Genomic DNA, 25,799 nt, shown 5'->3' with positions numbered 1-25,799 from the left:
GAGAACATGACTAAAGTAAATATAAAGTTTTATTATTTGAGGTGGTTACTATCCTGTGGCATTTCAATAGATTTCACATGCATAATAATTAGTGCAATTCATCCGTTCTCTATAACTTTTGTTGACTAATTAATTTTATTCTTGTGTAATTAAAATGTGTTAGTGTGTCGAAGTTTTCTTACACTTTTAGATCCATGGTTCATCTAGAGAAGTCATGAAATAAACTACAAATTTTATGCATTTTGTTGTTCCAATTTTTCTTATGAAATACGTAGTAGGTCAATTGCTTAGAGGGTCATCCATGCTAATAAGAGAACTTGATTCGTTTGTTTAGTAAGAAAAAAAAATAGTCTACTAGTAAAATAAAATAAATTTTGATATATGCATGAGAATAAATTGATGTATAGTGGGATAAGAGTGTTTTAATGCGTTATTGATGATGATACATTGGCGTTTTGAATAGTGAACATGATTGATTCATATTATTGTTTGTATTTTTAATTGGATCTTTCCTTTTCGAATTGACTCATATTATATGGGAGTACGCTTAATTAAAATGTTTGAGATTATTTTTTTGTAGTTTCCATGACATGAGTGATTTTTGTTTTAAGTGTATTAGGGCACTGATTTTCTTTGGTGCATGATAATGAAAGATGTTTGAGACTATTTTTTTGTAGTTTCCATGACATGAGTGATTTTTGTTTTAAGTGTATTAGGGCACTGATTTTCTTTGGTGCATGATAATGAAAGACTCCCTAATGTTTTATGCAGGGATGAACTTACCTCACATTATTGATTTGTTTAAGTATAATATTATTTTTTCGTAGATGTTGCTACGTGCCAAGAAACTGCATGCTAATGAGAAGCGATATATTTGTCTTGTGTTTAAGTGACAGTAATAATTTGTTTTAATATAGGCAGTTAAACTATAATAGATTTTGTAGTGGCATAAAGACATATATTCTGAAATTATTTAAAAATAATTCATATCAAAGTTATCTTGCTTAAGTTTAATCTCTATACATTCTGCTTGCGTAGGTTCTAAGTTAATAACCAACGTTATTTGTTCGTATAGCTTACCTTACTTCTGAATCTCGGGACGAGATTCTTTTGAGATGTGTATACCTGTAACACCCTCATTTTATTAAATGTCCAAAATTAATTATTTTACAAAATACTAATAATAATAGTAATATAATATTGACTAAGTCTTAAGTTAAGTGGAGTGAATATGTATGCTTGACTTTTTGGAAAAAAGAGGGAAAATAGTTTGTTTGGTTTGAAAAGGATTTAATAGGAAAGTTTTTAAGTTTTAAAATAATGTGTAGAGATTGTATTAATAAGGAAACAAGAAGAGAATAATTCCGAAATTTATGGGAGAAAATATGGAAAGTTTCTTAAAGTAAAATATGGTAGAATTCTTTAGAATGGGATAGTTTTTCAAAAATGGAGGTTTTTAAGAAAAAAACTAATTTTTCATTAGAACTAGACACGTTAAAACAAAGAAGAACGGAGCACGGATCATGCGTATTCTAGCTGGCGCAGAATCGATTTTCTTTCATATTCTAGATACGTTTTCGCGATACAGGTGAGTAGTTATTTTGCTATTTTTCATTGAACCTATAGTTTAGTTTTACGTCTATACAGACATATTTGTCTGTCCAATGTTTTCGTCCATTGTTACTGCTCATTCTCTTGTTATTTTCAGCGTCATGTTGTATTATTAAATTAAACTCTGTTGAATATTGGAAATTGAAATTGAACTTTCGAAGAAGCTTGATTGGGCCTGTTAATGGTGGTGCAAGCTCCGGAGACAGAAATCGTCCCTCATAGTTTTACTATTTTTTTTTGTTGTGGTTTTAAATTCCTATTGTTTTATTGATTGTGGATTGTTGGTTTGATGTTTGGGTGATGTCGGGGGACTGTTAGAGCTTGAAAGGGCGTTAATGGCGGCTCAGAGAAATCACCAGTAAAATGAATGTGAACTGTTATTGTTGTTTTGTGTTGATTGGAGATTGGGGTAGAAAGGGGTTGAGGTTTGGTTATTGTTGTTTGAATGAGTCTTTGGAAAGGGCTTTCAAAGCTCAAGAAACCGATTAATGGCGGTCGGATCCATAATTTGGGGAGTGATTTCGAAACTGGAAATTGGGAGTTTCTTTGTTAATTAATGTTGTGGGGTTTTTCACCCTCACCAATTTCGGTGGGTTTGTGTAGGGTGGTGTGTGGAGGTTTGTGGTGGCTAGGAAACTAGCTGCTGGCGCTGGGAAGGAGATGACAGAGAGAGAGATCCAGTGCTCCCCATCTCACTAGTGCAAGTCTATTTCGGTTGAGCTTTGGGCCAAAAATCTATTTTTGTTTTGGGCTGGTTTCTATATTTGTTGTTGGACCAGATTTTATTATTTAGTTTTGGGCCGGTTCAGTTTAAGTTTTTTGGGCCAGTTTCATTTCTTTTGTTTGGGCCAGTTCTATTTTTGTTTGGATCGGTCCATATGACTTAAAAATGGGTCCAATTGGGTCTTTAAATGTTTGGACTTTTGGGTTTTGGTTTTGGGCTTTGATTGTGGACTTTTGACTGTGGAATTATGCTACGTTTTATATTGTAAATTGTATGGGCAAGTCCAATGATAGAATATTGCGAATGCCTGTATAATTGGTCAGTCATTATCTAAGAAAGATTTGATGTTGATGTTGTGTATTTTTGACACGTGACGAGATTGAATGTTAGGAAACATAATATTCCTAAACCGCTATAAAAATGTTATGCGGTACATTTGGAGCTATTGTCACGTTATGTGGTAGAATAGACATATATTTTGATTATTTATATACTATTTATATTGTACACAAATGGAAATAATGCGTGCTTTTGATGGTGAATTGAGTTCACATAACTATATTGAACGAATACGTTACATGATTGATTACTATTATGAGTTGCTACTTAAATGAATTGTAGTATTTATGAAGGCTTGAGAAATTCCATATGGTGTAGTGCAATATATAATTGGCACGTGAAATAATAAGTTTTGAGATTTGATATAGAGATACTTGGATATCGTACAATGAATAGTATTGGCACGTGATAATGTGGATTTTATTATAACGAGAAACGTAGAGCTTCAGTACAATTAAGTATACTGGCATGAGATAGAACAAGAATTCTTATGAGACATGAATGTATGATACTTGAATAAATTACGTAACGAAAATCCTAGAACCTAGCTACCACAACTCATGTGTTTTGGCCCTTGTGATGGGCGTATGTGATATGATTGGCCCTTCTGGCGATTCAGTGAATCTGAATGGCCCTTCTGGCGTAAGAAATTTGATTGGCCTTTCTGGTGTTTCAGTGAATCTGAATGGCCTTTCTGGCATAGCCGAATAGTGGCTTGATTATTCCGTTCGCAAAAATTTGAACGAGACGCGCGATATTTTTGTGCCGAATAGTGGAAGTACTCACATAATGGCTTTCGTGTGAGGGTTACCTGGTATGTGATATCCCGCTTAGGGTAGCTACGCATGGAGTGGTTCATTATGTGAGGGGAGGCATGTGGATGTACATATTTGGCGTTGGGTAGCGATTGTGGTAGCTAGGGAAACTAGGTAAGACATAGATACGACATGATTTTAGGGACACGCAAAGAAAGCCTTAAATAATATAATTATGGTAATATTTTGGTTAATTATATATCTTTAAATATATTATTATATATAGTTTTGCTGAAGGGTGAGTCAAACTAATTACTTGTGCAGAGACGATCCACTCTGTAATTGAGCATGAAATGCGGTAAGTATAGAATATGCTTGGTTGGTTTTTAGTTTAGTTAGAACCTAAGGCGCCTCGGTGGAGGAACTAAATGCCTTTGTATTTTGGTTGGGAAGCTAAGGTGCCTTAATGGAGGAACTACATGCCTTATTTATTATGTATATAGTTTGTTGTGTGGTTAGTGGGAAGTTAAGGCGCCTCCGTGGAGGAACTACCTGCCTAAATTATTGTACTTAAGGATGTTGTATTAGTCGTTGGAAGTTAAGGCGCCTCGGTGGAGGAACTAACTGCCTTATGGATTGTGTATATATTTGTATAAGTATAATTTTTATTTTAGGGCTACTCACACCAGCATTGTTTATAATGCTGACCCGATTTGCATGTTTGCTTATTGGGTGTGTTCATTAAATGAACATAGTTGATAAGTCTTGACAGGTTTAATGTTGAAGAAGGTTGGTTGCTGCTTGTGGTTTGTGTTAGTGTCGCATTTCAGGATATGTTTTGTTTTCTCTTAAGGTGAAATAGATTTTCAGTTGAGACAATGTTTTTGTATTTTCATTTGTAATTTTAATTAAAGAGTTATTGAAAGGAGATTTGTAACCTAATCATATTTGTGAATTTTTGTAATGAAGAGGACTTTTTGGTTATTCGAATTTTTTTTTTGGTTTTTAATTATCCGCATATTTAAATTGATTTTGGGTTTTTGGAAGTTGAGAGTGCGTCACACATCGAAAATCGAAGAGTCGGGAATTAATATTGTTTTTCCGAATTCTGTTGAAATTCGGGGTGTGACATTCATAGTAGAATAATTATCCCTAGTACAATAAACCATGTATTTCTCGTTCTATATCAAACAACCCATGCCCCAAACTTATTTGGGTGTGGGTGTATTTTCATCATGAAGAATAGAATACAGGTGCATCGTTGCTTTTGCTCATGTTTCTATGGTAATATCTTTCCTTATCTCTTCATACTTTGAGAACAAAATATATTTCTATTTGGGAGTGGTATAGTAATATTTTGCAAAAACTAGGCATTTTCTTTTTTAGATATAGTAGTATATTTCTTCCTTTCTAAATTTTTTTTTTCGAAAAAAGTCCAAAAATAATTTTCTGTTTAGTACTAAAAGTATTGTTTCCTCTTTCTATGATGACTAAAATGTTTAGAAGTCTCATTATATCAATAGAGTAAGGATTCGTTCTCTGAACTTAGACTAATATACGTACAATAGTTTCTACATCTTTTCATGAATGACATGCATAAACATTTGATTGTATATAACAGTAAGTTTTCGAGACCAAGGTTAGAACAATTAAGTTCCATATCCTATGAGAATCTAGCCAAAAGCCTCATCTGAATGATTTTGAGTGATGACACAAAGAATGTCTGAATAGAAATACCACATGTCCACTTGCTTGATCACCACACCATATCCTAGGAGAGAATTTAGGTCCTTTTTGGATCGATACAACCAAATAAACGTTAAAAACCCAAAAAGATAGTTTTCCTCTAGTTACCCCTCTTGAGCCTTTACCAATTTGTAAAAGCCTTTTTATTCTTCAGCATAAATCCCTGACCCGTAATAACACACAATTAAAAGCTTACCCAGCTGATGAGTTGAGAATTGGATGGATATCAGAAAAAGAGAAGAGAAGACCTTGTACAAAAATAGATCAGTTAGTTTCTTTGAAAAGAAAAGAAATAGAAGAAAAGAAAGACCCATAAAAAAACCAAAACTTCAAAAAAAAATCAAATGAGTCAAAAATCGAATCTCCCAAAACTTCAAAATCAAAAGGGAGATGATATCAGAAACAAAACAAAAATAAACAAAAGCAAAGTAAGAGCTCCCAAAATTTCAAAATCATATGTAGTTACAAAGCCAAAGGGTTAAAGAATGAATCATAATTCGGAAGCAAAGATCATAACGAGGTTCTTCTCTAGTTATGAGTATCTTGAAGACCAAATTTCTTAACTTATCAAATTTTTGTTTTTTTCTTTCCTTTTTCTTTCTAAACCATCACCCTAGCCCCATAACTCCTAATAAAAGACCTCTAGCTCAATTAGGAATAGGATGGTGTGATAGTAAGTGACAAGTGTGATCAATCGACCCTAGTTTTCTTTGGATGTTATTCGTGTATGTGAGGAATATAAATGTCTGTTGCATTTGAGAGAATGAAACTTGAGTGAATCTATAAGAGAGTTTGTGTTTTAACACATCCCTGTGAGAACCCACCTTAAAGACGCTCTCTAAAAGTTTTGGGAACGACTATGTTTTTGTATTTCATTGCTCATGTTTGTGCATTTCTCTTTAGATGATTAAATTACTGTACATATGTTATTCTAAGTTCAAAGGAGCTTGTCCCCTGCTAATAAGATTTATAGACTCCTGAGAATAAATAAGGAAACAAGACTATTTGTACTAGATAGAAGAAGTTTATGAGTACCTTCTCCGGAAAACTCTCACGAGGCTTAAAACTCGTCCACTAGGGAATTCTTAGTGGTTTAAGGCCTTGTTACATATGGTCAATGCAATCGCACTCTGCGAAACGAAATTAGTATAATAATAATAAATCACTCATTTGTGATCCTAATTTTTTCTCTCATCCTTGCTTGAGGACAAGCAAAATGCTATTTGGGGGTGTGTTTTATTATCCTTACATTACTGCATTACAACCCTTCTTACACATAATGAAAAGACAACTCATAGTTTTCATTGCCTTTTTCAGGTTACAGAGCAATTCAGACCACTTATCATAAAAGTTGCATCTTAGCACCAAAAGGAGCCTTATTTATGCTTATTATGAAGACTCGAAGCTGCTATGAAAAAGTGCTAAAAAGTCAAAGTCAAAGGTCAAAGGTCAAGGACTCAAAACTAGATAACTAAAAGTCACGTCCTTAACTCAAAAGACTAGAGATGGACGACCTTGATACAAAAGAAGACTTGCTCAAAACCTAGCTTGATCAAGAAGATATGCAAAAACAAAAGAAAAAGGAAAAAGGAAAAACATAAAGCAACCATGGTGAGGTGTCTTGATTTTAGAGGGAGAGGTGAAATCATAATTTTGTAAAAGTAGGAGTATAAGAACCAAAAAGTAGGAGGAGAGAATGTACCTAGACTTATTCTAGTATCATGTAGGAGTAGTGTATGATTTATTTTTCAAGTCACATTCAAGTTTGTTTTACTTTTTGTTCTTCAATTCAATACTTTTTATTTCAAGTTTATGTTTCAATCTTTCAATCAAAGTTATTTCTTTCTAGTTTATGTTCAATCATTCAATCAAACAAGTTTCTTTCAAGTTTTCTTTCATCAATCAATTTGTTTCTTTTGAGTTGTTTATTCAATACAAGTTTAGTCATTAGATACAAGTCCTAAAGCTAAGAATACTACCTTTTCTCCTTCACAACTCCCACCAATCCATCTTCCAAACAATCTATGGTGAACCTCATCAATACTTTTTGATTTACTTACCACAATACTATTACTTCAAGTGTGTATCGGGTAAGCGTTCGTTCTTCATCTGTTTGTATAAGTCATGCTGCATGTGTTACTGGGTCTACCTATTTGTTGGCTTACCATGTTGGTGTAGAATATGCTCTATGTGCAGCAGCTGAAAGTTCTAGCGTCGGTTTCGATTTCATCTAATATGGAGATGCAGACAAAATCGGCTGAGATTGTTGATTTGTAGGTGCATCTCGAAGAGGTGGAAACTGCAAATACTACTGTTCGCAGTGAAGAGGTATGCGTTGAAAAAGTTAGAAGTCGTGAAGTTCCAACATGGGGCAGAGAAAATGTTGTGTGGGGAACTAAAGAAGATGTTCGATGAGCAAACGTTAGTGCTGGAGCATTTGAAAAAGGAGCTGGGGTTGGCAAGGAAGGAGGGGCACAGGTACCAGAAGCTGGCGAAGAGGCACACCTCCAAGTGGAATCACCTGGGTGGCTATCTAGCGGAAGGGAAATTAGTGATGGCGTCTAGTGTGGAGATTGCGGCCATATCCTAGAGTGATGATGGTACAAGTGATGATAATGATGATGATGAAAATGATGATCGAGGTGGTGAGGCGAAGGTTTCTTTTGTCGCATTTGTGGATGCAGTCGCTGATAAAGGGAAAGTTGTAGTCAACTCGGATGTTCCTCTTGATGGAACGAGTGCTGGAGTATCGACTGTGATTGAGACGCAAGTAGCGGAAGCGGCTGGCGAGGATGTAGTGGCTGATGGTGGTGTGAGGCTTGTTCCTTCTTGAATTTGTTGTGTATTTATGAGTGTTGGTGAGGTTGTTTTGGCTCTAAGTAGCTTGATATAATAGAGTATACCTTGTGCTGCTCGTCATGTTTGTTTCTTGTTCCATGGTAGAAATAGCGAGTCCTTTTCCACTGAAAGAGGTCCAGTAGGGCTCGTTATAGGGAGTACTTGACTTGATTATTACTTTTGAATGTATACTGTGATTGCTGCTTTGTCTTCTTGTGATCTGCATATCATGTTAGTCTATAAGTGATAAGAGAAGTTTTGATAGATGTAAAAATAGTGTTTCTACAGTACTAAATCAAGCTAATCAATATATATTATACTCTCTAAACATGTTGGTAAGACGAGAGTAGTCGTGTTCGAACCACTCTTGCTTGCACGTACTTGACACAAGTTTAGACTAAACAACTATTGCACTAATGAGAGAGTAATTCTTGATATGAAAACAGTAAATATAAGGTACGAAAATAGTAAATTGATGAATGAGAGAAGGGATTAGAGAGGGGTAATTCCACCACGCAATTCGATTGACTATTAGTTAGTTATCGAATCGCTTTGTTGATCCCTAGTGAACACCAAGTCGTCTCGGATCAAGGCTTCACTAGCATAAGAGTTTAGCTCTCCCACAAATCTATTTGATGGTGGCTCTAAACTCTAGTTCTTCGTTATGAGCTTTATCTCTAGACACTCACAACGAAGAACTTGAAGTTCTTTATGCTAAACAATAATAAACTAGTGGCTAATCATCCTCACATGGCTTCATAAACCCCCTCTAATGGAGATTTAGCCTTGTTTTATTGGAATCATACTAACTAAATAATAAACTAAAGACATAATATAACATACAAGAATTTAATTGAAAAACTAAAGCTTTTTATTGATAGGTTCTAATGGAGGCTACAAACTAAACTACTTAACCTAAATTAAACTAAACTATTCTAAAGAAAGGGAGAGCGAGAGAGAGAACCCTAAATTACAACTAAACTAAAGAGGAGAGTAGCTAAATTTTGTTTAGCTTTAACTTTCTATATAGGGGAGGGCTAGAGTTACATTTTTGTGCTTTGGGCCTCTAATGTGAGCCCAAAGTCAATTAGGTTAAGTCTAAAAAGGCCGCAACTACTGAAAATTACTTTAGTACTCTTTTCGTCCACTTTTACAGCTCTGATTAGGGCAATGCTGGGTCCATTGGAAAGCATATTCCGAGCCGGTTATTTTGACATAAGGTAGGCCCAATTCCAAAGATACGTGCATTTGAAGTTATGTTGATTTTTATATTCTTTTTCTACCTGAATTGACTTTGATTGGGCTTGAAAAAGGCTTTTTCTTCTTGATTCTTGGGCTTTAAACATAGAACTCTTCTAGCAATCATCTTGACTCGTTTTCCACGCAAAATGACATATTTAAGCACATAAACAACTTCAAGACCTAAAATACACAAAAACACGTAAACAGTACTCACTATTATTTATTATAAACATAATTGGCCTAAATGTAATACTATTAAGGGGTTTAAACTACACTTTTGGGTGCTTATCACACCACCTCTAAACAGCATTTTGCTTGTCCTCAAGTGAAGATGAGAAATAAAAATAGATAAGTGGCAAAAAATGTGGTCATAACTAATCTCATTTCGCAGAGTGCGATTGCATTGTCCATATGTAATAAGGCCTTAAACCACTAGGAATTCCCTAGTGGACGAGTTATAGCCTCATGAGAGTTTTCTAGAGAAGATACTCACAAACTTCATTTATACTACAAAAACTAAAAAATAAAAGTAATTGTCCCCTAATTTTATCTCAGCATCTATACATCTCACTAGCAGTTAAACAAGGATCATCAATCTAACTCCGAAATTAATACATGCATAATAATCAAATCATTTTGGGTAGCTCCGATTCAACTATACAATGAACTATGCTATGAAATGCAATGACATATTTGATTCTGAAACTTTTGGGTAGCGTGCCTAAGTAGGTTCTCACAAGGAATGTGTCAAGACACATAACACTTTGATTTTTCCACTCAAGTTCGCTAACTCCAGTGTGCAGTGGGCACACATTTCCTCACAATCTTAATGACAATCCAAGGAAGCCGAGGTCGATCAAACACATCTACCACTTATTATCACACCAACCTATTCCTAATTGAGTTAGAGCTCTTTATTAGGTGTTACGGGGATTAGGTGATGGCTTAAGAAGGAAGGAAATGGATATTCAAAAAGGCAAGTTTAAGATAATAGGGTCTTCAAAATATGTAACTAGAGAAAACCTTGTTTTTACTTTGCTTCTATACTTTGTTTCCATCCTTAACGCTTTTGTTTTGGCTTTTGACTCATTTGATTATGTTTTTAAAGTTCTAACTTTTAATTTTATTTCTATTTTATTTTTCTTTTCTTTTATTTTTCTATTTCTTTTTTTTTAAAGCAACTAACTAATTTTTGTTTACACAGGTTTTTCTATTCTCTTTTCTTCACTCATCCTATTTCTCAGACTTATTTAGATAGGTAGGCTGATTTTATTTTATTTTATTAAGTAAAGGATTTGTGGTTCGTGAAAAGGCTAATGAAAGGCTCAGTGGGGCGACTAGCGGAAAATATACTTAGGACAAAATTTCTGGCTATATCGATCCAAAGAGGGCCTAAATTCTCGCTTAGGATATGGTATGGTAATTAAGCAAGTGGATGTGTGATTTTTCTACTCGGATTTGACTACTCCCTTGTGTCATCATTCTGATATTTCACTCTTATGAAGCTTTTTAGGCTAGATGCTCACAGGATATGGATTAAGTACTCCAACCTAGGTCTCAGAAAAATACTGCAAAGTACAATCAAAGATGCTCATGCAAGATGTTCATGAAAAGATGCAATGACTATTCCCTACATATTAATCTAAGTTTCAAAAATTAAATCCTAATTCAAGTACTATGTGAGATTTCTAGACTAATATCATCATAGAGAAGAGAACAATACCATTATCACTAAGTGCATAGTATAAACTATTTTAATGATTTTTATACGTTTCTAATTTTTATATGACAAATAATATGTAATATATAACCTAATATGTGCTTAAACATTTACAACATGTTTCTATACCACCCCCAAATAGAATCATGCTTTGTACCCAAAGTATAAAATGAAAATAAAGGATAGAGAGTACTATAGAAACGTGCTTGTAAATGGGAGCACCTGAAAAAGAAGGTTAATCTATACTAATATAAAGAAATAAAAACATACGCAACTCCTATATGAGTTCCTCCCGTTATGGTGATAAAATGAAATAATAAATAGCGCTTGTGACATAAGCATACTCTAATATAAATAAAATAATACCATACGTTCACAAATCAAGCATGCACATATCGTGGCTCCTATAGGATTAGCTTTCGAAATTCTACGAAATAGTGAAATTTCACATAATTAAGGTACCTAATTACATTTTACATCCCAATTAAATCAACAAGGCCCACGAGTTCTATATTTTGATATTTATATAAGCAATTTTAATACGTGAGCGTACAATGTGCTAACATTAAATATACCACCCCCAAACAATTTGGGAGAAGGGGGTTCATGAAATAATTCAATAGCACAGTTAAATTACGCAACTAACTAACCTAGACTCTACTAGAGTAAACATGACAGGCAAATGGTGGCAAAGAGTTTTGAAATGAAATACCAAAATACGCCACTCCCAAACAAAATTTGAAAACTCTTTTTAGGTTTGAAGAATTTTGTGGCCTATACTCTATTAAGGTGGTATGTTACAAAAACTTAGGTCTTTTAAAGTCAGATTCCCTAGACTTAATAATATATATTTATGTTTTTAATTTTTTTAATTTTTATAGGTTTAATTTTTTTGAAAAACAAAATTATGAAAAAGAAATAAAAATGAAACTCACTCCATAGAGAAGCACTACTCAAACAACGAGAAAAAGTGCAAGAGATGAATGCGTGAGTTACATGGAAGGTGCATTCCCATAAAATCTAAAATGAAATGGAGTACACCAGAGAATACAATGAGTCTTTTATAGTCAGATACTCGAGACTTTATCTAAAATATATGTATTAACATGCAGTTTACCATATATCAACAATCGAAATAGTTGTGGGCTTTCAATAAATAATTATCACAAAATGCACCCGCAAACAGAATCAAGCACCAAGATTTCCTATGACGTGACTTAGCAGAATGAGAGTGAAATCTAATTGATCTAGAACGTAGCCTAGCATGCAATTTCTTATTTTTCCTTGAACGAAAGGGTGTCCAAGTGAATGAGCGTGAGAAAATGGATGGTTGTGGCAGATACTTGGAATATGGATAAGTTTTGAAAGGGTATGGTTATACTGTCTCGCATTGGAAAATGAAGGTATCGGGTGGCTTGTCTTTAGGTATTATTTCCTTACCAAATGGGTTTAGAAAATCATGAAGCACAGGAGAGGCAAGAAGGTCAAGTGCAAACTCAAGGTTCCTTTGGAAAGGTGGAGGGCGGGGAACACTCGTGATGGAAGGTGAATGACAGACATGATGATGTGAGGCGGGTGAATGGTGCTCAGCTAGTGTTTTTAATTCTATATCATCAGAAGCCTAGAGATATGCAAGACATTCTTCAATAGGTGTGTCAGAAGAATCACAGTGATAGAGGGTGAAAAATTCTTCTTTCGTCGTGGCGTCAAGGGATGAATGAATGTTAATAGGAGGGGACTCGCGAGATGGCAAAGAAAGGTTGCAAACGAGTCAAAGAAAATCTGCCTCGATTTCAAATATGTTTAGGGAGTCAAAATTATGATCTTTGTCTTCTTTCCTAAGAGGGGTAACTACTAATGTGGGGACTAAGGTGTCGGTCGTACTAATGTGAGAGAAAAAACTTTCAATGGACTTCACTTCTCTTTCTACAGGCAAACCTAGTTGTCCCCTACTTGAGCAATTGATTTGGGCATTGGCAATTGCTAAGAAAGGGCGCCATAAGATGATGGGAATGGAATCATGAGCAACTGCTGTGTCAAGAATAATGAAATCAACCAGGTAGTAAAAATCCTGAACTTTAACGAGAATGTTTTCAACTACGCCTTGGGATACTTAATAAAGCGATCAGCTAATTGTAAACTCATTTTTGTTGGTTTTAATTCATGGAAACCTAGCTATTTATATAAATAGAATGTCCCCATCATAATATTGGTAAAGACACACTTGTTCGTGCCTTCTTCAAAGGCCTATCCCAACATCATAAGGAGACTTTAGATATCATGAATGGAGGTAATTTCTTAAGTAAAGGAGCCACAAATGCATATAACTTCTTAGATAATCAATCCAAGAAAAGTAAAAACTGGGGAGGTAACGATTACTCCCGCTCTAGTACTTCTTCTTCCACTGTTAAGGCAACCAGTATGTTTGAGGTAAAACCAGATCCTAAACTTAGATCTTTAATTGAATCCCTCACTTGAAAGGTCGATGCTCTCTCTGTCCATAAATAAGAAGCGAAACCCACTCCTGTCATGAACATAAACTATTCTCATTGTAATTTTTGTTTTAGTTTTGAGCATTCCGACTTCTATTATCCTCTTGTCTATGAACAACTACCACCACAGCCAGACAATGTCTACGCTTTTAATAACAACCCTAACACACAATGGAGGCAAAACACTAATTATAATCCACAACAACAAGCTACACCTCTAGGTTTTAATAATCAAAATGTTAGGCCCACTACAAATTTCCACCAATTTAACTAACATCTAGGGCAAGGACAATTAGGTGACCAAAATAGAAGCTTAGTGCCCCCAACCCAGAACTATCAACATCCAGACATTAACGCTTAACAAGCCTTAGTTCCAGTCACTCCACTAGTTAAACCATCTACAACGGACGTAGTAGTAACTTTGCTTCAATATCAAAATCAAATTATGCAACAAAACTCTAATTTAATGAAGGAACAAAATGAACAAAACTCCAACTTGATGAAGCAACAAAATGAACAACACTCCAGATTTATGAAAGATCAGCATGATCAAAACTCTAACATGCTACAACAAACGATGCAAATGATGTAGTCTTTGTGCCAAAATGTTATTGATCTATCTCCTAACCAAAATAATAACCAACAAGGCATGTTTCCAAGTTAAGCAGTGCCTAACCCTAAGTCAACAAACACTGCCTTTGAAGTAAACAATATTCAATGTAATGGTAATATAAACCAAAGGGGACCTATAGGCAGTCACTACCCTTCGTTCGGGTAAGGTAGTTGATAACCAAGTGACTATGCCTAAAGATCGCCCACAAACTAAGAGTGAAACCATACCAAATATTGTCATAGAAACTGAAGACCCTACAACTGTAGAAGTTCCAGTCCAACCCCAACCAAAAGGGAAAACCTTACAAGACCCCATAATAGAAATTGATGATCCTATACTTGTAGAGGTTCCAATATGGAAACCCAATTGTAAAATGGCAAAAAATAAAGACATGGTTAATACTAATGTTGACCCATATGCTAAGTATAGAGAAAAACCACCGTTTCCCCATATACTAGTTATGTCTAAAAAGGATGAGAATTTTGATGAGATTAGGGAAGTGTTTAAAAATCTGACTATAAACCTACCTTTTCTAGATGCTATAAAAAGTCTACCTGGACACGCTAAGTTTCTAAAAGAGTTATGCACCACGAAGAGAAAAACCAACATACCCAAAGAAGCTTTCTTAACTGAACAATATCCCTTTTTATCTGAACACAACAGAATCGTTAAGTACAAGGACCCTAGTCGTCTTATTGTATAATGCATCTTGGGAGATAACTTCATAATAACTGCACTATTAGACCTAGGGGTGAGTGTTAACTTACTCCCTTTTTATTTATATAAACAGCTAGGTCTCCACGAACTTAAACCGACCAAAATGACTTTGTAGTTAGCTGATCATTCTATTAAGTATCCCAAAGGCGTAGTTGAAAACATTCTAATTAAAGTTCAGGATTTTTACTACCCAGCCGACTTCGTTATTCTTGACACAGAAGTTGCTCATGATTCTATTCCCATCATCTTAAGGCATCCTTTCTTGGCAACCACCAATGCCCAAATCAATTGTCGGTATGGATCAATGACTCTTTCCTTTGGAAATCTGTTTGTGGAGGTTAACATGTTTAGACTCAAGCAAAGACAACTAGGTTTGCCTGTAGAAGGAGAAGTGAAGTCCATTGAGAGTTTTGTATCTCATGTTAGTGCAGTCGATTTCTTCCCCACACTAGTAGATACCCCTTTTAGGGAAGAAGACAAAGATCACAATTTTGACTCTCTGAACATAACTAAAATAGAGGAAGAATTTTCCAACCTGCCTTCCGACCCTATGGGAGATCTAGTCAATCTCACAATGGAAGAGATAGATGAATTCCTCAAAGATGCAGATGAATACCACAATTATGTGGATGCAAACAACCTAGATAAGGAATTCAATGAGTTTCTAAGAGCCTGTGATGATCCACCCTCTCAAGAATTACCTAAAGCACCACCCGACCATCATTCACCTGAGATAATCCCTCATAAATACCAATCATTTACAACTGATAAGCACCAAAAACTATATTATAAACCATAGAGATAACATTTTGGTTAATTACGTACTTAATAATCATAAAATAATCGTATTTTTGTGCTTTTGCAGGTTTGCACAACCAACGTAAAAAATGAGGATAAAACCAGTATTTAAGTACGGAATAATGGGTCTACGTAAAGCTTTCCGATTTAGCTCATGTAAAGCTCAACAAAATCTGGCTAAAGCCTAGGAACTCCAACAAGATGATTTCAAGTCAGAAAGGGATTACGTACACAGAAGCATCAAACTTCAAAGCTCATATCTCTTGAATCGGGACTCCGATTTCGGCGAGTGAGCTGCTCAGACGATCAGTGCAACAAACTCTATGCAAAGTTGGGATGTTATAAAAATTCTAGAAGCCCAGCCCACCACTGTATGTAGTATGTGGACCCACTCTATGGGCCCACATGATTGGATGAGTCATCAAGCAAGTCAAGACAAAATGTGTAAATTATTGGCACAAAATGACACTTTGCATGACATTAACTAAGTTAACTAGATTTAGGTGCTAATAGTGTCAAATTATGCAAGGTGTCAATTTGTTTGGATTAGAAGATAAGATAGGAGTAAATGTGGGACGTGATTTAGCGTGGGATGAATGAGAGAATGCTCTCATATGTATTGAATTGGGAGATGGAGCATTGATTCTCATTCATGCATGTGTTTTCATTTTTAGAAAAAAAGCTTTAAGTTTTCTTGTAATAGTGTTAATGGAGTACCTCTTTTTCCTCTCAATAAAATATTTTGTTCTTTAAGTAAAATCAGGTCTTTAATTTCTCTTCTTTTATTGTTTTCTTAACTTAGCATAGTTTTAATTTGCACAATCATTTCAATCCCATGAACATGAGCTAAAACCAATCTAAAGGGAGGGATGATGCTCATGTGAGGATCAGGCTATGTATTTTTGGAGTTCAGAATAACTACCTAAGAACTTAGGAATCATTTGACATCCTACCCCAAAATGGTAGAGTCTGGCCAAGTTTAGACCCTTAAATTTGACTGGTTAATATAGAATGAAACCAGGAGCTGGGTTGAAAGGATATTTTAGAGATGAAATATTAGTTCAATTTCTTATGCTAGTAAGATGGACTCAGAGATGAGTACATCTTGCTAGGGGTTTGAGATGGTAGTGATCTGTTTCTAAAAGACTTGTAGCTAGACTTTGCATGAGTAGGATTAATCCTTTTCCTTTCTCTCTATCTAGTTTTCTTGTTTAAATAGCTAAAGTCCATTTTTTTTACCTTGTCTTACATATTAAGTTATCGTAGGAAGTAAAAAATAAAAGTTCAAAACAAAAATCCTTCTCACTAGTTCCCTTGAAAATATTCTAGTTGTAACAGCAGCCTAGTATATAGGTTGGAATGAAACCCTTACTCTAACCATACAAACGAAAAAAATGAGTAAGGAAATCTTGAAAATTGGTACGTAAATGGTTGTTATTGTTTCATACATTTAAAATCATCAAAGTGCTAACATCAAATGACACCGCTGCCATCCTAAAGACGCAAGGACCATACATACAAGTTAGAATAGCTCAAAGGGGAATCCCCCATCTCCTACCTCTCCATTGTTTTTTTGTTTTTCTTGTTTTGTTTGTTTTCATTTTTATTTTCTTCGTTTTGCTACTGATCACGTACTATTATTTTGTTTCACATACATGTACCTTTGACTCGGACCTGCAACAGCAGCTACAAAACTATATAAGCTTACTACAAAAAAAAAAGTTCAGAGCTTTATAAGTGCGGATTTTAGTGAAAGAACAACCTGTTCTTTTTCACTCCAGTATTGGGTTGAGTATAGGACATTTGTATTGGCTTCTTCCAGGACCATCAGGACTTCATAACATTCACGTCGAGTGAAATGAACGTTTCCTTTCTTAGGCGGAGTTGTGGGACGCTCACAGGTTCTACATTTTGTTTTTTGTTTTTTTTTTAAAAAAATTGTAAGGCTATGCTATGATACGTATCATATATATGCGTGTTATATTTGTATATATGTAATATATGTTTTGTTTAAACATATAGATATATTAGCATGTTAGAATATTGTTCCATGTTTAGCATATATATTACCTTATGAGTGGTTTAATATTGGTTAATACCATCTCTATGCACATAAGTGGTATATCTTTGCATTTTAACATATATATATATATATATATATATATATATATATATATATATATATATATCAGTGGAATATCTTTGCCGTTTAATTTATATATCTGTCTGCGTAGCGAATCTTTGCATGATAGTCGATATATCCACATTAATAGAATATCTTTCCATGGTAGAATATATATAAGTATGGATGGAATATATTTGCATGTTGATATATATAACTTTTGAGTTGTACATAGTAATTGGGGTGTATTTTGGTATTTTGGTTATAACTTTGGCTACGGTTGTCTTAATCATGCGTGTGACCTCAATTCAAAAAAATCTCTATGGCGCGCACGCTATCACCACCGAGCTGTACTTTGTGGTAGCCGTTTGTGAGGTTAAAATCCAATGTTTTCCCTTCTAAATTTATCATTTGAGAAAACTGTCTTGTTTAATAAGTTGATTTTGTCATAAAAGAGGAGAACATTCCAACGAAAGTTAAAATCTGAGTTGGGTAAGTTGTTTCTAAACCCTTCGGGGTGAAGCTGCTATCTATATGACATTCACAATCTCACTGAGTATTTACGAAATCAAATTATTATGCAAACCACGAGTAGTATATTAGTCTATATATAATGCGTTGCTTGTTTAGTTTTTATGTATATGTTACATAGTCTTTGCCTATCATATATACGTATGAGTAATATATAGATACGTATGAGTAGTTTCAATTTGCCTGTTAGCATAGATATACGTATACGTAATATATATTTGCCTATTAGCCTCCATATACGTATTACTGATGTGTAATTGTCTGTTCGTATAGAAATATTTATAAATGATACATCTTTGCCTATTAGTATTTATATACGTTTAAGTAGAATATCTTCACATGCTACAATCTCTAGCTACATTTGAGTATATTATCTTGCATGATTAGATTTTATATGCCTATTTAGTAATTTAATTAACTTAAAAAAATTAATTAATTAATTATGATCGTGTATAAATTTTAATAATAATAATAATAATAATATTAATATTTTGTGGCTTTATCATATGCATAAATTTTAAATAACTTTAATAAAAAAAAAAAAAAAAAACATATTCCAACAGTGTCTAGGAAACTTGAAAGATTGAGGTTACTTAATTAGGACCGTGTTTGCACGGAAAACCTCCCTCATATCTTTCCTGTGACCTGACTGTTGGTTTATGCACACGTATTTCTAGCTTCACTGCTATGTTAGCAGCAGTTTAGGCATACGTTGTTCACTTCTAATGCTTAAAAAAAAAATAAAAAAAATTCAAGTAATAATAAGTTACTTTTGTGCATTAGATTTAATTTTATGTTTGCATGAGATTAAGGTCTGGTAATAATAAAGAATTTAAACTTACTTATCGTAGGATAAAATATGATAGGCAATTGCGTAAGTTTTCACCTCAACAAAGTTCTTCATCTGTTAATAAAAATCATCAAGATCCTTTGTCGCCATTAACTTAATTCATTATGGCTGACGAAACTCCACCAGCTGAGAAGCCCCTTCGGACTTCTATATTGCCTTACAGGAAGGACCTTCTTCCTACATCAAACTTGAGGATATTGTCGGTGATTTTTGAATCCCGCCTAATGTTTTTGGATTGTTACCTATTTATCATAGTTTAGACCATGAGAAACCATACAATCACTTTCGTCGGATTCAGCAAGTCGCCACCACATTTCACTATCCATTCGTCTCTATCGAACAAGTTTTGCTAAGGTTGTTTCCTTTCACTTTAGCTGATAAAGCTTCAGTTTGGCTAGCAGGACAACAGCCACAATCCATAGAAATATGGAATAAACTTGTGCAAGCTTTCATGTTACAATTTTAAAGAAAACTATTGAAATGCTTCAGAAAATCCAATTATTTCGCCAAAATCGTCATGAATCCTTTACGGAAGCATGGAGTCGATTTACTGATCTTCTTTTAGAATGTCCCCATCATTAGCTTGACACCGCTATCCTTGTTCATTCATTCTTTAATGGACTTTCCGATCATAAAAAAGAAACACTTGATATAATGAACGGCGGTTGCTTCATGGACAAAGGAGCTACTGAGGCATACAATTTTCTTGAAAAACAAGCAACGAGAGGTACACATTGGGGTAACACTGATTCTTCTAGATCATCTAAGGACACTGTTACAAAAGCTACATCTATTTTTGAGGTAAAACCCGATCCCAAATTAAAAAATCTGATATAATCCCTGACTAAAAAAATAGATGCCCTCGCAGTTCAAGTGAACGATCAACTCCCAAAACAGGTCATGAATGTTAACACCTCCCCATGTATTCTATGTTTAAGTTCTGACCATCTTGATGTTTATTGTCCCTTGTTATATGCCTCCTCTTCCCAACCATCAGAAGAGGGTTGTGCATTCAACATTCCTAATGCACCTTGGAGATAGAATCTGAATTTCGCTTGATGCCTAAACACCCAATAGATGGCTCCTCCAGGTTTCACCAATCCACCTGTTCAACCATCCCCCAACTATATTCCATACCGTCAAGGAAATAATCAGCAGTATCAACAAAGTCAAAATCAGTTTCCAAGTAATTCCAATTCTAACTATCAAAACAACTGCAGCCTTGTTCCAGCAAATCCTTGTTACAACTATAATCCTCAACTTTGCAGCAATAATCGTGAACTAGTTCCTGCTACACCACCTGTGCAACTCACTATTGATAAGATGAGTGAGACTTTCTTAGCTTATATGAACTAACAATCTCAAATACTGACATCTATCCAACAATCGCTTCAACAATTAACGCAGGAAAAGAGTCAGAAAGGTGTGTTTCCTGGATAAACAGTTCCAAACCATAAGCCAGCTAACACTGCCTTTGAACTCACCAATACACCAGGTACAAATACTCCAAACCAGGGTAAGGTGAATGCAATCACTACTCTTAGATCTGGCAAAATCATAGACAATCAAATACGTATGCCAGATGATCAACCAAAGGTAACTGAAACTTCCAATGAATCTGTTTCTGATAATGAACCTATGATGGAAGCACCAATTCCAGCCACATCACCAACTTAAAAATTGAGAAACGAGCAAGCGGATCCCTATGCCAAATTCTGACCTAAGGCACCGTTTCCTGCTCGTTTGGCGAAAAATAAACCCAACGAAAATTTTGATGAAATTCGAGAAACGTTTAAGAATTTGACGATCAACTTACCTTTTTTCGATGCCCTCAAAAAATTGCCAAAACATGCAAAGTTTTTGAAAGATATGTGCACCACAAAACGGAGAACAAATGGTTTTCACCAAATAGTTTTCTTCCATCACTAAATCTAATGGAATTGTCAAATACAAGGACCTTGGTAGACCAACTATTCTATTCACATTGGGTGACAAATATACTGCTACTGCATTACTAAACTTAGGCGCTAGTGTGAACTTACTTCCATATTACCTATTCAAATAGCTAGGTCTTCATGAGCTTAAACCTACCACCATGACTCTGCAGTTAACCGATTGTTCCATTAAATATCCAAAGGGAATTGTGGAAAACGTCCTCGTAAAAGTCCAAGACTTTTACTATCCCGTCAATTTTGTCATTCTGGATACAGAAGTTGCATGTGACTCCATTCCTATCATCTTAGGGCGTCCTTTCCTTTCAACTGCTAATGCCCTCATAAACTGTAGTGATGGTTCCATGACCATGTCCTTTGAAAATCTTTCTGTCGAGGTAAATGTGTTCAAGTTAATGAAACAAATTTTAGAGGCTGACATTAATGGCAAGGTTAACATGGTTGACTTTCTTGTGCTAGAGTATTTAACACACTCTTTTCCTGACGATGAAGTACACCAATTTCTTTCCCTTGGTGTTTCCAAATTTGTTGTCAATTCTCATACTCAAGAAGTAAACGCGTTATTAGAGTCAAGACCACTATTTGACCTGATTACCGTGATGTCGACCGATTTGGAAGAACAACAATCTATTTTCTCTGTGGAAGATGACTTTCCTCAAGAATCTTTGATACCTACTCCTCCTACCCCTAACTTAAAGCCTCTTCCTTCGGATTTAAAATACACACATCTTGATCCAGATGATAGTCACCCAATTATCATATCATCCCAATTGATTGACGATCAAGAATCCCATTTAATTAATGTCATTCAACAACACCGTTCGGCTATTGGATGGTCTCTCGATGACATTAAGGGCATTGACCATAGTGTGTGCACCTATCGCATATATCTTGAAGAAAATGCAAAAACGTCGTGTGAACCACACCGTCGTCTAAATCTAGCCATAAAGGATGTGGTAAGGAGGAATTTTAAGGTTACTCGATGTGGGTATTATATACCCTATTTCTGATAGTGTTTGGGTAAGTCCAGTCCAGTCCACTTTGTTCCCAAGAAGTCTGGCATTACAGTTGTGTGAAATGATAAAGATGAATGCATCTCCACTCGTATCCTAGTAAAATGGAGAATATGTATTGACTATTGCAAACTTAATGCGGTCACTCGTAAGGATCACTTCCCACTTCCCTTCATTGACTAGATACTTTAAAGTTTAGCTTGTCATGCATATTATTGTTTTCTTGATGGTTATTTAGGATATTTTCAAATAGTTATAGATTTTGTTGATAAAGAAAAAACAACATTCACCTGTCCGTTTGGTATCTTTGCGTATAAACGAATGCCTTTCGGCCTTTGCAATGCCTATGGTACATTCCAACGCTATATGCTTTACATTTTCAGTGATATGGTTGAACATTTTATGGAAGTCTTTAGGGATGATTTCTCAATATATGGTAATTCTTTCGATAGATGTCTATCAAATCTTTCTAAGGTTTTTACTCATTGTGAAGAGAAAAACCTCGTCCTTAATTGGGAAAAATGCCATTTTATGGTTACCAAAGGCATCATTCTAGGATATATTATTTCAAAGGACAGAATCGAAGTCGATAAAGCTAAGATTGAAAAAATTACTTCCCTTCCTATACCAAAAATAGTTCCCGACATACGTCCATTTTTAGGACACGCAGGGTTCTATAGGAGATTTATTCAAGATTTCTCTAAGGTTGCTTGATCTTTAACAAATCTCCTGCTTAAAGATGTCATCTTTGACTTTAATTTCAATTACAAACAAGCATTTGAGACCTTAAAATCCACCCTGACTACAACTCCTCTAATTCAACCACCTGATTGGTCTAAACCATTTGAATTAATGTGTGACGTGAGCGACTACGCTATTAGAGTTGTCTTAGGTCAACGTCGAGCTGACAAGCCAATTGTCATTTACTACGCTAGTAAAACTCTTAATGAAGCTCAACGTAACTATACCACCTCAGATAAAGAGTTTCTTGCTATTGTCTATGCCTTGGACAAGTTTCGTCCATACCTAGTTGGTTATTTGACAATAGTTTACACTGACCATGCGACACTTCGTTATCTATTAGCGAAAAAAGATGCAAAACAGAGGTTGATCCAATGGATCCTCCTCTTGAAAGAATTTACTCTAGAAATTAGAGATAAAAATGATTGTGAGAATGTTGTTGCAGACCATTTATCACGACTCGTCAGTGATGTCGATAATGATACATAACCCATCTGTGATTCCTTTCCAGATGAACACTTGTATTCCATCTTTTCGTCTCCTTAGTACGCTGATATAGTAAATTACCTAGTTATCGAGGAAGTCCTTTCATCTTGGTCTCATACTGACCGAAAAAAGTTTGTGAAATTTTATTTTTGGGATGATCCCTACCTTTCCAAGTATTGTTCAGACCAACTGATCCGTCGTTGCATTCCCGACTGGGAATACAATGACGTGTTATCCTTCTGCCATGAACAATCATGTGGTGGTCATTTCAGTGGTACGAAAACTGCGGCCAAGGTTCTACAATGTGGTTTTTATTGGCCAAAATTGTTTAGAGATGCAAATGAGCATTGCAAAGCATGCACCCACTGCCAGCAGCTAGGGTGAATTACTCAGCGCAATATGATGCCCTTAAATCCAATTTTAATTGTGGAAATTTTTGATGTGTGGGGTATCGACTTCATGGGTTCCTTTCCAAATTCTCATGGCTTTCTCTACATCTTGGTAGCTGTTGACTATGTATCAAAATGGATTGTGGCAATGGCATGTCGTGCGAATGATCATAAGACTGTTGTTTTGTTTGTAAAAGAAAATATTTACTCTCGTTTTGGTGTTCCCAAAGCTATCATTAGTGATGGGGGAAAATATTTTTGTAATAAATTTTTTGAGTTGTTAGTTAAGAAATATGGAGTCACTCACAAGGTGGCAACTCCGTATCATCCTCAGACTAATGGCCAAGTAGAAGTATCTAATAGAGAGATTAAGTCTATTTTAGAAAAAATAGTTAATTCATCTAGGAAAGACTGGTCTCTCCGATTATCTGATGCCTTGTTGGCATATAGAATGGCCTTTAAGACACCTATAAGCATGTCTTCTTACCGCCTCGTTTTTGGAAAACCTTGTCATCTACCGGTTGAACTTGAGCATCGTGTTCTATGGGCCATCAAAATCCTCAATTATCATACCAATGCGGTAGGCGAGAAGCGAAATTTGCAATTAAATGAGCTAGAGGAAATTTGGAGTGATGCATATGATCACTCGAAGTCTTATAAAGTGAATATGAAAAGAGTGCACAACAAGCACATATTGAGGAAAGATTTCAAAATTGGTCAAAAAGTTTTGTTGTACAACTCAAGATTACACATTTTTCCAGGAAAATTGAAAACACGATGGTTTGGTCCTTTCACTGTCTCTACTGTCATCCCTTGTGGGGCTATCTCTTTGAAAAATTTAAACGATAACAGTGAATTTCAAGTAAATGGCCAATGCCTTAAACATTATCATGAGTTACGTTCTCCAGATGTTGAAAAGACTCTTCTCCAAGATTCAATCTACAAAGACTACTAGATTCGATGTGTACTTTCTTCCCTGTATTGCAAAAATGGGAAGTACGCCATTTTGGTAGCTGCGCCCTCTTTTCTTTTCTGCTCTCAAATCTTTTAGAGTGTGTGGTTGCAAGCACTGGAACCATAGTCCACAATAACTCTATTTCAGAACTGAGTATAAATGTCTTCTAATAATCGAGCAAACGTGCCTTCTGGTAAACGATGGTTACCAAAAATTTCTCCTCCTTCTTTCTCTTCCCTTTTCTACTCTCTTCCTCGCGAATTTCAGCTAATCATTTGGTGTAAGTCTCACTCATCTCAAATAGGTAATGGTCATAGTACTTTTGCTCGTAAGCGACGTGTGCAAAGGATGGGGTGGTGTATGCATTGTCAAACACCTTTCTGTCCAGGTCTTAATTTACTATCCGATATTTGCCGGTATAAGGTATACTTTTGTCTGACACCAGCTGAGTAGGATAAACTTCATTATCGCCCCATTGCTCCCACAGGTTGGGATTTGTCTTGAGGATCTGACGTTAAAAGATTCAATATATATGTATATATTTGGTTTTTATTTTAGCACTATTTCTGTGACCAACGAGATTAGTGTTCACCATCGGATGTGGCCTTCTTAGGACATGGGCAATGCATTCCACCATACCAACCCCTAGCTGTTTGCTACTTGAGTTCTTTTTGGGGAAGTTTGAGGCTATACCATATGTAATAAGGGTAATATTATTAGACCGTTGCACCCCTCGCACGGTCAAGAATGGCGTTGATAAGAGCCCAAAACTGTAGTTTTAACCCTGTAACAGTCATACTATTAGACCAATTATGTGAGTAATAATTAAGAGTTAACACTGATTACGTGTTTTTATGCATTTCAGGCTTCAAAGTCCATTATGTGCAGAAATGTGCCACTTTAGCGAGATAAAAGAGCAAAGTTCGGTTACTAAGGAGTTCCGTGATTAAAGGCCAAGATTCAAGAAGATAAAGCCTTTTTAAAGCCCGGTCAAAAGCTGAAAAGTCGACGCGGGCAGAAACATCACACAAGTCAGTAGAACTTCCGAAGGCCGTATCTTTGGACTCAGACCTCGGAATGGGGCCTACCTTATGTCAAAACGACCGGCTCGGAAAGAGCTTTCCAATGGTCTAAGCCTTGACCCAATCAGAGGAGTAGAAGAGGA

The sequence above is a fragment of the Coptis chinensis genome, chromosome 8 (assembly GCF_015680905.1).
Source record: "Coptis chinensis isolate HL-2020 chromosome 8, ASM1568090v1, whole genome shotgun sequence".
NCBI lineage: Eukaryota > Viridiplantae > Streptophyta > Magnoliopsida > Ranunculales > Ranunculaceae > Coptis > Coptis chinensis.
The sequence above is the reverse complement of the archived record's forward strand: the minus strand, read 5'-3'. Positions refer to the sequence as shown.